Raw genomic sequence first — 16,241 nt, 5'->3', positions numbered from 1 at the left:
CTCCACAGCACTTCCTTACTCAGGACCAGAGGAGCCGATGCAGATCGAGGTGAGCAGGAGGCTTATTTCTGAGGCTGAGAGACAGAGAAGGAGAGAGAGAGCCCTCTGCTTCTACTGCGGAGTCCAGGGGCACATGGTGAGAGCTTGCCCAGCGAGAAGCCAAGCAAATTCAGTAAGAGCTCCAGGGCAAGCAGCTGAAACAAGAGCCACCTCCACCTTTACTTCCAACCAGGGAAACTCCGTCGGTTTCCCTCCACAGAGCTCAGCAGGGAGACCATCAATCAATTAAGGAGGGCTCATTCCAGGCAATCCTATTACTACTTACCAGTAATAATGCACATAAACCCAGAGCACCAGGTCAAGCTAGAGGCCCTCGTGGATTCCAGAGCTTCAACCAATTTTATTGATGTGCAGACCATACAAGACTTCAACATCCCGGCCATAGAATTGCCATGTCCCATTGAAATGGAGACCATTGATGGCCAGCCTCTCAAGGCAGGGCTGATTAGAAGGTTCACAGAACCAGTGCAACTGACAATGGGAGACCACACTGAGTGGATCCAGCTTTATGTTACTGCATTGCTTAATGTGCCTGTAATCCTAGGCATGCCTTGGCTGAGGATCCACAACCCATTGCTGAACTGGACTATGGGAGCAATCTCCTTCCCAGCTAAGGAATGCCAGCACCACAAGATTCAAGCCGCTCTCCGCTCTCCAGCAACCAACGCAGTCACGGAAGCAGGGGGGGTCCAGTTGCCAGCCAAGTATGCAGATTTTGCAGACGTTTTCAGCGAACAAGAGGCCACAGCACTACCCCCCCCCCCAATAGGGACTGTGATTGCACCATTGAGTTGATACCAGGAGCCAGGATTCCAGCAAGGAAACAATATCCCATGTCTCCCAAGGAACTAGCCACCTTAAAGGATTACTTGGATTCTAATCTCCAAAAGGGGTTCATCCAACCATCTACTTCCCCAGCGTCTGCTCCTACCTTCTTCATACCAAAGAAGCGTGACCCATTGGCACCTGCAAACCAGGAGACACCCATGAGAGTGGTCCACAATTTCAGTTTTTTAAATAAACTCACAAAGAAACTTATCCACTGCCCCTAATATCTGATCTGCTGGATCGCTTACAGAAAGCACGCATTTTTACCAGGTTGGATCTCAGGAATGCATACAATCTGATCTGGATGAAAGAGGGGCATGAATATCTAACTGCCTTCAACACCAGGTTTGGTAAATTTGAGTACCTTGTTTTGCCCTTTGGCTTGTCTAATGCAGGAGCCATATTTTTCCGATTTATGAATCAAATTTTCTCTGATTTACTAGATAAGTATCTGGTCATTTATCTAGATGACATATTAATTTTCTCTGAGGATGCTACAACTTATGTAACCCATGTACGTAATGTCTTACAAAGACTGAGAGAGAACAAGCTGTTCACCAAGCTAGAGAAGTGTGCCTTTGATTTAACTGAATTACATTTCCTGGGTTATAAGGTATCAACAGAAGGCATATCCATGGATCCTTCTAAGGTCCAGGCAATTCTCTCTTGGCAACCTCCCCGAAATGTTAAAGATGTACAAAGATTTCTAGGATTCTCCAATTTCTATAGGCGGTTCATAAATAATTTTACTGACAGGGCTAGACCCCTCACACAGCTTTTGAAGAAAGGATCAAAATTCATTTGGGAGGAGAGAGAGCAAGCAGCCTTCCAAGAATTTAAGAAACTCTTTGCATCCCAGCTGCTGTTAAGACACCCTGATCCCACGAAGCAATTCATAATGCATTCAGATGCTTCCAATATTGCCATTGGGGCAGTGTTATTGCAATATACAAACAAAACCAAAAATACATTGCTTCCGTGTGCCTTTTTTTCACGCATGCCCTCACCAGCAGAGAGAAACTATGATTTTTTTTAACAAGGAGTTGCTGGCAATTAAAGCAGCATTCCAAGAGTGGAGGCACTGGCTAGAAGGTGCAACCTTTCCTGTGAAAGTTTGCACCAATCACAAGAATTTACACTTCTACAAAACACCAGATCCCTCACCCCACGCCAAATCAGATGGAGCCAGTTTTTCTCCCATTTCAATTTTGTTATTTCTTATGTTCCCGGGGCGCAAAACTGTTTGGCAGATGCCCTATCTCAATCCATTCAGGCAACCCCCGCCACTCACCAGGAGGTACAGGCTACTATATTACAACCTCACAACTTTGATCAGTCTATGAGGGGGAACCAGACAGAGATTTTAGCAGCAGGCAGACAAGCAGAGGACCTATTTACAAGACTCAGAGCTCAGCAGCAACAGGACCCGTATGCCAGGGCCAGGATGGATGACCTCCAGAGGGGACCACAAGACACTGCCTCCCCATTTAATGTGGAGGCAGGAATCCTCTGGCATAGTGGGCGATTATATATTCCCCCTTCATTGAGGGAAGAAGTACTGAGACTTTGCCATGACCATCAAACGGCAGCCCACGGAGGTGTTTTCAAAACTCTCCATAGAGCTCTGAGAGACTACTGGTGGCCTAAGATGACTGCAGACATAAAGGGTTACGTTGCTTCTTGTCACACCTGCAGATGAGCCAAGCCTCTCCCAGGGAAGCCCACAGGACTCTTGCAACCCCTACCCACCCCCAGTAGGCCTTGGGATACAATCTCCATGGATTTCATCACTGATTCACCCCCAGTCCAGGGGCTGACTTCCATACTAGTGGTGGTGGACCTTTTCACTAAAATGGTGCATTTTATTCCTTGCAAGGGCCTCCCATCTGCGCAAGCCACAGCGCAGTTGTTCATGGACCATGTTTTTAGGTATAGAGGCATAGTGAATCACTTGGTGAGTGACAGAGGCCCACAGTTCACTTCCAGGTTCTGGAGGGCCCTTTTCCAGTCATTAGGGGTCCAGATCCACCTGTCATCATCGCATCATCCAGCTAGTAATGGACAAGCTAAGAAAATTAACCAATGGTTACAGCAGTATCTCAGGTGTTACACAACTTGTCAGCAAGACAATTGGCCAGCCCTGCTCCCCATGGCAGAATTTACTTATAACAACTCGGTGCAATCCTCTACCAAGATGTCCCCTTTCCAGGCACTCTACGGGGTTAACCCTCGGGTGTTGCCCACCTCCTCCCAGCAGGGAGCTGTTCCAGCCATGGCTGATTTTCTTAAAGAGCAACAAGCCGCACAGGAGTTGTTAAAGGAGCAGCTGAATAGGGCAAAGAGTGCTTACAAGAGAGCTGCAGATGCTCACAGGCAAGAGGGACCAGCGATTGCAGTAGGAGACAAAGTGTGGCTCTCTACCAAGTTTTTGACCTCTACCAGGCCCTCCAAGAAGTTGGACTCTAAGTTTGTGGGCTCTTTCACTGTGGTACAGCAGATAAATCCAGTGGCTTATCGCTTAAGGCTGCCTGCATCCATGAAAATCCATCCAGTCTTTCACAGAGCCTTGCTAGCCAAGGACCCTCCCCCAAGTGCCTTACGATTGCAACTGCCCCCCCACCTCCAGTAATTGTGGAGGGGGAGGAGGAATACGAAGTCGAGGAAATTCTGGACTCTAGGAGGAGGGGAAGGGGCATCCAATATTTCATACACTGGAAAGGGTACCCTGAGGAAGAGCACACGTGGGAGAATGCCAGAGATGTCCATGCACCAGCACTGGTTCATCGGTTCCATCAGCTTTTCCCTCACAAACCCAAGCCTCGCACTCTACCAGAGATTCCTCACTTGGCTGAGCAAGCAGAGGAATTCGTAAGTTTGCACCTTCCACCCCCGCCTGAAGCCTTGACACCAGTTACAGAGGAGGGGGGGGAACCACAGCCCTCCACCTCCGGCTTGCATTTCCCAGGGGGGAGGGGGGACGACTCTTCTAATTATCTAGCTATTTTCCAGCAGCAGCCACCTGGGCCAGAAGCATTATCAGACCTGGAGAACAGCACTGATTCGTCCTTGGAGGAGTTTTCCTTTGAAGACTTTCCATCATTGCCCAGTTCTCATGGGAGTTTAGAAGCAGACATGGACTCTTATCAAACGTCTGGAAGGGAGGGGGCTGAAATGGAATGTGAATCTGGAGGGGAGGGTGATGTCATGAGTAATGATGGTGAGCAGGAAGGGGCTCCCATCCAGGGTGGAAAACGCATGCGTAGTACTGAGGAATTAAGCAGCCATTCAAAGAGACACAGATCAGGCCCACCTTAGCTTTTGAGGTTTATATGTCTGGGTTTTTCCCACGCTTATTCAGTTTGTTAGGATTCTGTTATGTAGCATTAATAAACACTAGAGAACTACACCTCGTCTCATTGTGATTCTCACTATTAGGACAGTTAGGACAGTCCTTAAGACAACAGCATTAGCCCTTTGCTACTCGACAGGTGAATACGCCTACCCAGTTTGGTATAAATCAGCACATGCCGAGAAAGTAGATGTTGCTTTGAATGAAACTAGCAGAATTATTACCGGATGTCTGAAACCTACCTCTCATGATAAGATCTACACCAACTGGCATTGCCCCACTTGCTGTCTGTAAAGAAGCAGCAGCATAAAGAGAGAGGCTTAAATCATCAATATCCAACTTATATTGGATGATAAACAACACTCTCTGTATGGCCTACAACCAACTCCTCAGAGATTAAAATCCAGGAAAAGCTTCCTTAGGTTGATGGACGATTTTGATGAATTTAAAAGTAGAGTGGAGCTATGGAAAGCTACGAAGAACCAACACTGGATGGAACCAGCAGAGGAGCTGGCACCTGGGTCTGGCGAAAGTTGGGAAGTATGGAAATCATTGAACAGACTGTGCACGGGCATAACAAGATTCAGAGATACTCTGAACAAATGGGGCTATCCAGTGGCCTCTGCCCTTTGTGACTGTGGAAACATGCAGATAACAATACATATGTATACTTGTCCTTTGTTCCTTGATCAATGCACATTTGAGGACCTCATGACAGCGCGGCAGAACACAATGAATGTTGCCAGTTTCTGGGCAAGATCTGTTTAACTTTTATATATTTTAACTTTTATATTTTAAATTCTATGTTTTACAGTATGCCTTATTTTAATTGTGATGCTTCTGACACAAATAAATAAAATTTAATTTATGATGTAGTTAAGCTGGAGTAATAAAGTTTAAGCCAATTTTGTTCGTTATTGGCTTCTATCTCAGTACTGCAATTCAATGGGTTTATAGATTGCTCCCTTTTGTTACTAAACTACATGATACTGTTCACACAGAGGGAGGAAACATGCCAACTGAAGTTTTCAACTGGCAGTTTCATTTATGTTTTCTAATATTCTGTTCATACAAAAATGTGTTGATGCAGCTGCTGTTGCTTGATGCTATTTTTAATCACATCAGCTTGGACTTTGATTGCATCATGTTAAAACATTTCTTTCAAAGAATACAGTAGATTCAGGACAAAACCAGATACATTCAGTTCACCAACTACTCTTCAGGCAAGAAAGCTATTTATTTCCATTCTCTAAAGAGGGTCTTGAATAAGAGCTAAGATGCTGGAAACGATCAAGACAAATGTTATTTATTATAACTTATTTCATGCTGTTAAAAAAATGCATCCCTTTTTTTTAGAACATGTAAACATGCTCTAAAAAGCAAACAAACCAACAATCAAATAAAATACAATTTTAATATGCTTGCCCCAGGGAATAATTGCTGTGTTATTTTTATAGACCATATCTCTTTCTAACGTTTGGTTTTATCAAATTAAATTTTGTTCTGAGATTAGTTTTTTTTTTTTTTATGTTATCTTTCAAACAAATTTAAAACTTGCATGATGAATTGGGCTTTGAGCTGTTTTCATTTCTCATGCAACATTGAGAGTTACATAGCATATTTTTATGCAAGAGAAATAATTAGATAGGTGGAAGGATTGTGGGGAGGAAGAATTATGTAATTATGTATAATTTGGCTTTCTCTATGGCAGGTCCCATATTATAGAATAAATTGCCAGTGGAGTCAAAGCAAGCTCCTTTTTTTCCTATACTTTAGGAAGTAACTAAAATGTATTCGTTTTTCAGGCCTTTTCATGTCTTTGTTTAAGCTTTTGTATCTTATGTTGATGATAACGATGATGATGACCTTATAAACTGCTGAGTGCAGTACAAGAGTAGACAGCATAGAAATAAGTAAATAAAGATTTTTTTAAAAAAATGAATATTCCATTCAGTTATCTCTAAACTGGCCTGAGTTAGTTGGTCTAAACAATAGTTAATTGCATTCTACACAATAACTGAAAGAAAACACTAAATGTTTCACAATACTAAAAATACCCTTCTATAACTTGGTGTCCTCTAGAGGTGTTGAAGTATAATTTTGAAAATTGTTCTCACAAAATAGTATGCATGCTCAGTTCACCCTAATTAAATTCATGAAATTTGTATGAACATTAAAAAAAAAAAAGTCTTACAGAGGTGGTTAGAAGTTATATGCAAAAAATTGTGCTCCAGATGGTACTGGAGTCTCCCTGCTGTATGTTTTCAAATCCAGGCTGGATGGCCATCTGTCAGAGATAGTTAGTGGATTCTTGTACTGAGTGCTGGAGCAGGTGCCTTACAAAGCCCTTTCCAACTCCTATACAGATAGTCCTTGTTTAGCAACTATTCCCAATTATGACAGTAATGAAAAAATAACTTTGCAAGCAATCCTCTCATTTACCACCTTCACAGTTTTGTAAAACAGAGGAAAGCTGAAGTAAAAGCACAGTCGTGGTTTCACTTAGTGACCACTTCATTTAACAACTGAGTTGCCAGTCCCAATTGTGGTCACTAATGAGGACTACCAGTATTCTATGATTCTGTGAAATACTAAGATTTTAATTGCCTTAATTGTACCATCAAAATATTTCTCAGGTCAATCATATACTGTAGATATATCAGTAAAAGCAGCAGCTAGAACTTAAAAGTAGTTGGCTTACTCCAAAATGTCTGTTGCATTGAATGAATAGCAGAGCTGGCAAAGAATGTGAACAATTTTGCTAGCAAAAAAAGGTCCCTTTCTGGAAAAGGTATCTTGAAAATGGGCAAGAAATGTGGATAAGATTAGTTGTGTGCTTGCTTAAATCATGATTCTCTGTATAAATGCCCTTCAGTATTGGACAGTACAGGACTGAAAGTGAAATCTTATTTTGTAAGTATGGTTCACAGTGAAGATCCAAGTATCAGTGCAATAATCCATCATTCATAACAATTGGTTTTAAACTGTAGTTTCTTATTTTCTCCTGCTGGGTCCAAACTGGGAGAAAATGTGGCATGAAAACACTAAAGACAAAATAAAACAGCTTCATGTCTTGAAAAACAGCAAAGCACGCATACAGTATGGCTCTAGGTGTCATGTTGAAATAAAAACTACTCTCTTCTAGTTGTAAGGTTATTATTTAAAACCTGCTGAGTTGCTTACAGTCAGAAGACTTTACATTCTGATAATCTCTTGACCCCAATAGCAATAAAAAAAATTATTGGAATTAGGAATCAAAAGAAAGGGTTTACAGAAAAAAATTGAGAATGCACTTGTAGGATAATACTGCTCTTCCTTCAAATATTCTTCCTGAGGATTAAGAATGTTTTAGGCTCTATTTGTATTCCTTCCTGAATGAATGAAGTGACTGTATTGAGCTTAACATAAAGACTACACTTTTTAAGATATATTGAAATGGGCAAAAACATTTGTTAGCTAGATCTAAGTACGTTCAGGCTTTAATAGAAGCAAATGGATCCATAGATATAAGAAGGTGCCATTTAAGAAGGCTGTGCTATCAAAAATGAAGATTTGTAACTGAACTTGAAAAAAATATAAGGAAGAACAAAGGCTTTAAAGAAGGAGGGGAGCTTGTGTAAAAATGGTTCAGGTTTTTATTATCAACAAAATCCAGAACTTTCAAAGCATCAAGGCAATATTTCTTTCCCCTAATATGAGAAATCAAAAGTTACTCTTAAATATGTCTAAGCACACATGGGTCCATTCAACATTTCAGAAGTGGACATCTGTTTGTACATATCCTTTGGGTTGACTTTCCTTTACTAGGCTTAGGACATGGGTAGGGTGAGGCATCATAGCCTGGCTGCCTATGGCCATCAGCACGCCCTTGAAAAAAGCCAGGGTGTGTCTAAGCTAGCTAGCTCTGGTTGCTGTTATACCAGTCAAATAGCTGGCTGGGATAGTGGTGTGGTTGCCTGTGGGGACAGTCTGTGTTGGTCAGTCTGCCTATGACAGCAGACCTGGGGGGAGGGAATTCAGCACTTCCCCCTCAGGTTTCCTGGTAGTCAGGACTGTAAAGACTTTGTATGTCTTTGTCAGGGGAGTGTGGGTCATGTGCTGAGCCTAGACGTGAGATAAGGCATTTTCACTGCTGGCTTTTCCTAGTGAAGATGCCACTTTCAGCTACAGTCCTTTTCCCTCACACACACCAACAAACCATTTCTCGATGTTCAGAGATATCCTAATAGCAGATTTTCTTCATTGCAGTAGTATCTTTCAATTCTATGATTCTAAGCCATTCAAATTCCACCCCCTCCCTTTTCCTACAACCTTCTTTCATTTCTGAATTTTGGTTAAGCTCTGCCTTCTCCAAAAATGAATGTTTTCATTTTTTTTTTAATTGCAATACGATAAACAAGATCCTGAAATTTATCAGTGAATGAGCCACCTTCGTTTCAGAAAAACTTTCATTGCTTATTTCCAACCTATATATGCTATATTTTTACCCAAAACTTTCAAACAAATTTTGGAATTTAATATGGCCATTCTCTGGAGCATATCTGTTTTGGAAGGATATCTAACTGTATTTGCTATTCTGTTTTCCAGACAGCAGCTTGGCTAGGCTTTGAAAAGAGGATGTTAGCATTTTTAAAGCCTTTCTACCCCTCCTTTTTTTTATTATATGAATCAGTGTTCTTGGAGAAGTCAAAGTTCAACCCTCCTGCTGCATTACAATGCCTTTCAGCCTGATATTAGAGAGCAAGTCCCATTTTACTTTGCAATATGGAGCTTCACTTCAGCATTAATTCCATTCGGAAAGCAGCTGCACTTATAATAGATTCCTTTTAAGCAAAATGGAAAAGTATACATTTATCAAATAACTTTCTTTCAGTAGTGCTGCTACAGCCTTTATTGCATCAAAGTTGTCAGCAATCAGCCCATCTTTTTTGAATAAAGATATGCCAAAATCTAGCATCTGACAATATATTGAATAAGCAATGAGAAAGCTCCAGGAGAGCATCTGTCTGTCTCTCTTTCTCTCTAAGCGATTTTAATATATATTTATTTATGCTCTTATTACCTTGTTGTACCAAATAAAAACTGCTGGGTATTTATTTGTTCAACATACTTTTAAAGCATCACTCTTACAGTTAAAGCCACACTTTCACAAGCATTTTGCTTTATTGCTAAAAATGAGGGATGTTCTTGTTTGGGATTTGGCAGGGTGGGCGGGCCGGGAAACAATGACTGATACAATTACTTGCAAAATAATATCTAGAGTAGTGTCTTGCAGCAAAAGAGCAGGGGAAATCTATTCCAGCCTTAATTTTGGTAGGCAGGTCACATAAGCAGGCACTGTGATATTGTAGCTATACATTGGAAGATAAAAACACTATCCGTGTTTTGTATGAATTATGGGGTTTAAAAGCCAGACAATGGGGAAAGAAGTGTCAGTCTCCTAGCCTGCTTTGCAATGGTTGAATGTACTAAAAAAAAAAAAAAAGACTACTTCATGACAGACCCAACCATTGTATGTTGTTTGATGTGCCATGTGAATACAGCCATAGGCTATGTGCACTAGTACTTCATGTTTTCTAGAAAGTGTTCTACAATATCTTCATGGTACAGACTTATTGTCTTGGTATTTACAGCAGTCATCTCTGGATTAATGAGAATCCATTCAAATCCAAAATAGCTCCAGAGCTATATGTTAGCCTTCCCTAGTCAACCATGTTGCCTAAATGAGAGTGAGACAGAGTTAACAGACATTTAACTCTCTTTCCTAGCTACTGGTGGAAATAATATTCTACATCAGTGGAGAGGTTGGGGAGAAAGAGGAACCACTCCATAGAACCACTCTGTTTCTATGCCTCCTGTCATAATTATGAGTTTTGAAGTGTAACCTAGTCATTGTTGAGGCAATATAAACCTGTCTCTATTACTGTTATGTTGTCACACTGATGGTTGGATGACTTAAAAAAAATGCTATAAGTCAGTGTTTCTCAATTTTGGCAGCTTTAAGATATGTGGACTTTAACTCCCAGAATTCTGGCTGTCTGGAGAATTCTGGGAGTTGAAGTCTATATATCTTAATGTTGCCAAGGGTGAGAAACAGCGTAAGTCATAGTAAAGATCCTGGCTCTGCTCATTAACTGCCATTGTTAAGGGGTGTAAGTTGGGCAAGGTTGCTTTGTGAATAAATTATAATCCTTCCATGCACTTTGTAACACAAATATGTTGTATTTCAGTTTTCAAAGAATGTTACAGGAATCTGCTTAGTAAGTACAAATATTATAGAAGAAAAATAACAGTATTGAAAAGTAGGAAATTATGTTCTTTGAAGGTGCTTGTTGTTCAGCATGTTTCTCAAGACATATCTCAACCACGTACTGGCATTTTGATAATATAACTGTTTCCTGCAATAACAAATTGTGCTTATTCTCCAAATTTAACCCTGCATAAACCTATTGAGATCAGGAAAGTTTGCTTTTATTTGTTACAAGTAATTTTCTACCCATCCTGCCTGACAGCTAAATAGAACTTTGATTGGAAAGCAATTATCATATTGGGGAAAAAAATTGTGGGAAAAACAATGTATTTTCAATCAATGGCAGGTGGGTATAAATGGCAAGCAGTCTGTACTACCATCTGTCTATAAACAAGCATTTTAGTTCTGACCACAGTATTGTTATGACTTGGAGATGTCCTCAACTGCCTGCTTCACTAAAGTGTCAGTTGCATTGTGGTGCTTAAAAAATGTGCAAATGTAGTCAAGCCCAATTATCTTGTAACTGGACAGGTGAAAACCAATGTAGATGTAATGCTGAAAAGCATTAACAAAGGTGTTACATACCCACATATCTATTCTTAAACATTGGTATATATGTATTGAGAGCCCCTATGATTTTGCATTATTTGATGAAGTTTCAGGCCCTTCCTAGGTTTCACTTGTAACGCATTACAGTGTAAGACAGTGTTTCTCCACCTTGGCAACTTGAAGATGTGTGGACTTCAGCTACCAGAATTCCCCAGCCAAGTCCACACATCTTCAAGTTGCCAAGGTGGAGAAACACTGGTATAAAATGTGAAGCTTGCATTTATGTTCTATTAATATGAGCCAGGTCTATATGTCTTTTCACAGCCAAAGCTTAGATATTTTGAAATATCTCACAGTCAGGAGGTGTAACTTGCCCTATCCCTTCCAATATTTTAAAATGATCATATTAAAACAACTGATATCTGAAGTGAGTGTCTAGGTCATCTCACTCATCCTCCTAAGCAAAGCTCCTTTTCATTCAATAAAAAGCAGAGCACCTGCCTGGTCTACTGGTGCATAGTGAATCACTTCCATCAGCAGATTAAGGCAAAGTGTTTGAACAGGATACAGTGCCAAAATGCTGCCACACATTCAGCAATTCTGGTGATTTTTAGGCTTTTGTAACATTTGCTGAATTGTAATTGTTGGCCAGGAACAAATTAGATCTACACAAACCTATTCTACTAGAAGAATAAAAAGACAAAGGCATTTCCTTTGAGGGAAAAAAGAAGTAAAGTGTTTTAACAAAATTTGATTAATTTTGGTTTTAACATGCAATAACAACAATCCACAAGATGTTTTCATCTTCATAATTGTGGAGGACAAAAGAAAGACTATAATAATAAATCATGAAAGCAATGTTACATCTTTATATTGAGCAAATTCCAGAGAGCCTTTACAGATCTAAGACTATAATGTAATTGGGAAAGACAAATGGTATAGCAAGACTTATTTGAAGCATATTTTAGATTTGGTTGTAGACTTCAAATGTTTTATTTCCAAAACAGCGCTATTGAGGTTTACCGACTTTGATGCTTCATCAACCTAATGGAGATGGACAGTGGAGGCCCATGGGTCTCAAGGGGACCACAGACTAATTTTTGTGGTCACAAAGACCTTCAAAAATGTGCTTGTTATGTACAAAAGTACAGACTCCAATTGAACATTAACATTTTTGAGGCTGAATTTTGGTGGAGTGCTCCAGGGACATACTGGGAGCCACAAAATAGGGGTTGGGAGTCATTAAGTAGCATGTAGGACAGTGGCTACCCATCCTGGTGTAAGAAAACACCAGTGGCTCTTTTTACTATAAAAAGAGCAATTTTGAGAGGGAGCAATTCACTCAGGGAAGGGAACGGTGGTAGGGATGGAATATGTTCTCCCTCAGTCCTTCTGTGCTAAACTTATTAGGCACTGGCAACTCTTCTCAGTCAGAGATCTCTTTTCATTGTCCTATTGCTGGGGCTGGATTGCTACATGTGGAGACACCTGCATATATACACACATGCATTTTTTATACTTGCATCACACAAACCTGTAGTGGGGCTGCAGGAAGAAGAAAACCTTATTGATTTCTTCCTATTTGATGCTGTTGCAGATCTCCATTATCTCTAACGGGAATCTAGGGATATTGGGAGGACAAGGAAAAACAACTTGTGTAACATGAAGTTCAGCCTTTCCCAGTGAAGGGTGTTCTCCATCAAATGCCACAAATGGTCCAGAGAAAAACAACTTTCAGATATGCTGATATTTTATCTAAGACCAACACATTTCAGAAAGATCTTTGCTTCTTTAAAGGCGGTCTAAAAAGGCTTGCAAGAGTCATATCCTTGGCTTTCTCTGAAAACTTTTTCTTCCTTGCTAACTTCTTTATGCTGTCAGAGATTGGAAAGGAAGGAAGATAAGGGGAGTTAAGGAGGGAGAATTGTGTTAAAGTCACCATACCAAACTACATTCAAGTAAATATTCTATTTCTCTTCCCCCCTTAAAACATTAATAAAAGAGAAAGAAAATGAATGTATGTGATGGTTAATGGGGGATCTGGGGAAATGATTTTATTTTTCTATTGCTCCCACTTGCCCATTTTTGCACATTTCTATCTCTCTCTGTCTCTCTGTATGTGTTGTACTACCACATACTTCCTATTTATTTGCTGTGATATCTATTGCAGTTATCAAATCAGTAATGGATATCATAAATGGGGGTGCTTTGATGAACAAGTAGTCTATTTCTATTGGGTTCTCCAGTACTGGCAACAAAAAATGTTTAACTGGTTTTACTGTAGAGAGTATATATTAGAATGTCTGTATACTGCAAATGAGTTGTCTTTGGCTGTTGTATGAGCAGTTATTTTTCTGAGCTCTTTGGATGTTCTTCATTTGGTTTTGTTTGAAGTTTTCTTAGCAGGCTCAGTGACTGATGGAATAAAGCATTGTATTTCTTTCTATGGTTCAGAAAGTTCACCTTTTGTTTTGTTGACCAGCCTTTTATTTTGGAGTTCAGAGTAATATGCAATACCATTTTCATGAAATGCAAGTGACTTCAAACTCTGTCTGGGTGGATTTTATACTCAGCAAACTGGCTACATTGCTGGACTGTAATGGTCCTTTCTTTTGAAGGAACCTTGACAAAGCACATATGATTTGTATTTTTAGCTATTTTGTTATGAACATCTGTTTGATGGTAGTTAATAATATGTTACTGATTAGCCATAAGGTTGTATCAAAATACAAACTTGATTATGTTCCATCAAGTCAGTGTCAACTCTTAGCAACCACATAGATAGATTTTCTCCATAATGATCTATCCCTAACCTGGTCTTTCAGGTCTTCCAATGGGCACCCATTGCCACTTTAACTGAGTCCATCCACCTTGCTATTGGTTATCCACTGTTCCCAGCATTACAGCCTTCTCCAGAGAGCTAGGTCTTCTCATATTGAATCTGAAGTAGGATAATTTAAGCCTGGTCATTTGTGTCTCTAGTGAGAAGTCTGGATTGATTTGTTAAATTATCCATTTGTTTGCTTTCTTGGTTATCCACAGTATTCTCAGGAGTCTTCTCCAACATCAAAGTCCAAAGGCATCAATATGCTTCCTATCCTGCTTCTTCAAAGTCCAAACTTTCACTTCCATAGAGTATCACAGGGAATACCATTGTTTGCACTGTTCTGATATTTGTAGGTATAGACACATGTTCCTACTGTGATTCTTTCTTTGTAGCTTTGGATTTTCTTTTCTTTTTTGGCAAATCCAGCAACTAGACATCACAAAATCTTTAATCTAGCCACATCATAAACACCATTAGTACTCTGAGAGATCCTCAGCTCCTCCTCAATAGTATGTTGAGTGCCATCCAACCTGAGGAACCCTGGCACTATATTTTCAATCATTTTATGTTTTCTATCCATGTGCTTTTCTTCATAAAAGATACAGGAGTAGTTTACCATTGCCTTCTCCCAAGCACTATGAATTGATGCATTTGCCATTGTCCCTAAAGCGATCATCTGCCTCCAGCATATTTCTATATCGCTGCTACACAATATAGGTGCCTGTTTGCTTTAGCTGGACAGCTGGGATTCTCTTCACACCTTGGGTCATCCTGCTGGGAATGTATACTTCTGACATGTACTCCCAACATCTTTGCTCATCCCTCCCAGGAACACTACCTCCCCCACTGCCACAATGAAGCAGCACAGCAGGACTTGGGGGAGAGGGGGAAGAGAGTACAAAATACAAAACAATAATAATACTGTGCATAACAAAATAGAGTAAAAGGCAAAACTAAACGTATGATAGTAGTTGTTTTGAGCATTTGAGACTTGTGATTAGCTCAAAAGTATTTCCTTTTGGGAAACACATTGAAGTAGTATCTTGTAGTTTTTCACAGATGAGATTTCTGTATTGTTTGTTCCAGCTTTGTATCACAAACAATTAAAATTAAAAGCTCTACTATAACAAATAGCATGCTTGAAAACTTTCAAAAGAATTCTAATGATTGGTTTCAATTTGTTGCTTTTTCACAATGTATCATGATAGATATAGTAGCTAATTATGCTGTCATATTGACGGAAGACAGTAAGAATACTTTTGCATTCTGAAAGTGACCTTTCCAGTCCCTTTCCATGTCTGAAGCAATGAGTTTTCTAATAAGCTGAACAAGATAAAAAGCTAATCACAGTAATCATACAGTTCTGATTTCATCTGATAAGATTTTAAGGTGTCTTTGAACTCATTTGTTAATAGCACTAATTACAAAGAGAACTAATCAAACCTAACCTAGCATTGTAGAGCATTACTATCTTTGAATGAAAGTGAAAGGTGAAAGGTCCCCTGTGCAAGCACCAAGTCAAGTCTGACACTTTGGGGGGATGCTGCTTTCGCGACGTTTTCTTGGCAGACTATATGGGAGGGTTTGCCATTGCCTTCCCTGGTCGTCACCTTCCCCAGCAAGCTGGGTGCTCATTTTACCCACCTGGGAAGGATGGAAGGCTGAGTTGACCTGAGCCGGCTACCCAAGAATCCAGCTTCCACTGGGATCGAACTCGGGTCGTGGGGAAAGTTTTGGTTCCAATACTGCCACATACCACTCTGTGCCACACAAGGCAATACTGTCTTTGAATAGTATCTTCAAATTCATAATTACAAAAATGAACACATTGTATTTATTACTATTGTATATCACCACTCCAAAATACAACCTGCTTTATAGGTTAAATTCCTTTAGCTGCAATTAGTATCCTATTGCTTGATGTCATATAATGTTTACTACAATAACACCAAACACTCCTGTTGTTTCCAGAAATACATCAGTAACTTCATTTCCAGAAAATATTTGTTAGAGGTATGCACTATTCATAATAGCTGGTTTGTATCCAATTCAAAGTTTTGAAAAACACCTGACTTGTCCTGAATCCTTTAAATCAGAATATCTATGTTGTTAATATAACTGCAAATGAAATGAGGGGGATACACAGAGAGAGAGAGACACACACACACACACACACACACACACACAGAGACACATTGTATAAATATACTAAGATTGCCAAATTGCTGAAAAATGGTGCTAAGAATATCGAATTCTTTCCTTTCCCTTTCTTGGAATAGCTGAGGAAATCATCACTTGTTCATTTCCTCATAAATTTGATATTTTTTCCCTAGATGTCTTTCATTATTTTTACAAGTAGAAGGAATATAAAAGAGTGT

Source organism: Candoia aspera, chromosome 2 (genome assembly GCF_035149785.1).
Source record: "Candoia aspera isolate rCanAsp1 chromosome 2, rCanAsp1.hap2, whole genome shotgun sequence".
Taxonomy (NCBI): Eukaryota; Metazoa; Chordata; class Lepidosauria; order Squamata; family Boidae; genus Candoia; species Candoia aspera.
This window is presented reverse-complemented; position numbering follows the sequence as displayed.